The sequence below is a fragment of the Rhododendron vialii genome, chromosome 11a (genome assembly GCF_030253575.1).
Source record: "Rhododendron vialii isolate Sample 1 chromosome 11a, ASM3025357v1".
Lineage (NCBI taxonomy): Eukaryota > Viridiplantae > Streptophyta > Magnoliopsida > Ericales > Ericaceae > Rhododendron > Rhododendron vialii.
Window position 1 is genome coordinate 279,575 of NC_080567.1, and position 426 is coordinate 280,000.

Genomic DNA, 426 nt, shown 5'->3' on the forward strand with positions numbered 1-426 from the left:
CGACGATGCATTGGTGTTCATTTAGGGAATGCCTTCTTGCTGAGGGGTAAGCATGTCGTTTAGGCGTCATGCGCTGGCCGGTGGTCCTACATTGGCTATGGCAATGTCCCGTCGGAAAGCTTCCTTGATGATGCATTGGTGTTGTAACCCTTCGGGGAAGCCCCACCCTTGCGGAGAGGTAAGCTCGTTGCTGCTCGAAAATTCTTCCTCGATGACGCATTGGTGTTCCCTTTGGGGGATGCCTTCTTGTTGAGAGGTAAGCTGGTCGTCTATTTCAATGAGATGGGTGGCGAGCGCCGGCCGATTGATCTTTTCAATTGGCTACGGCAATGTACCTTCGGTAATCTTCCTCCATGATGCATTGGTGTCCCTTTCGGGGGATGCCTCCTTGCTGAGAGGTAAGCTTGTCGCCTTGGCGGTGAGCGC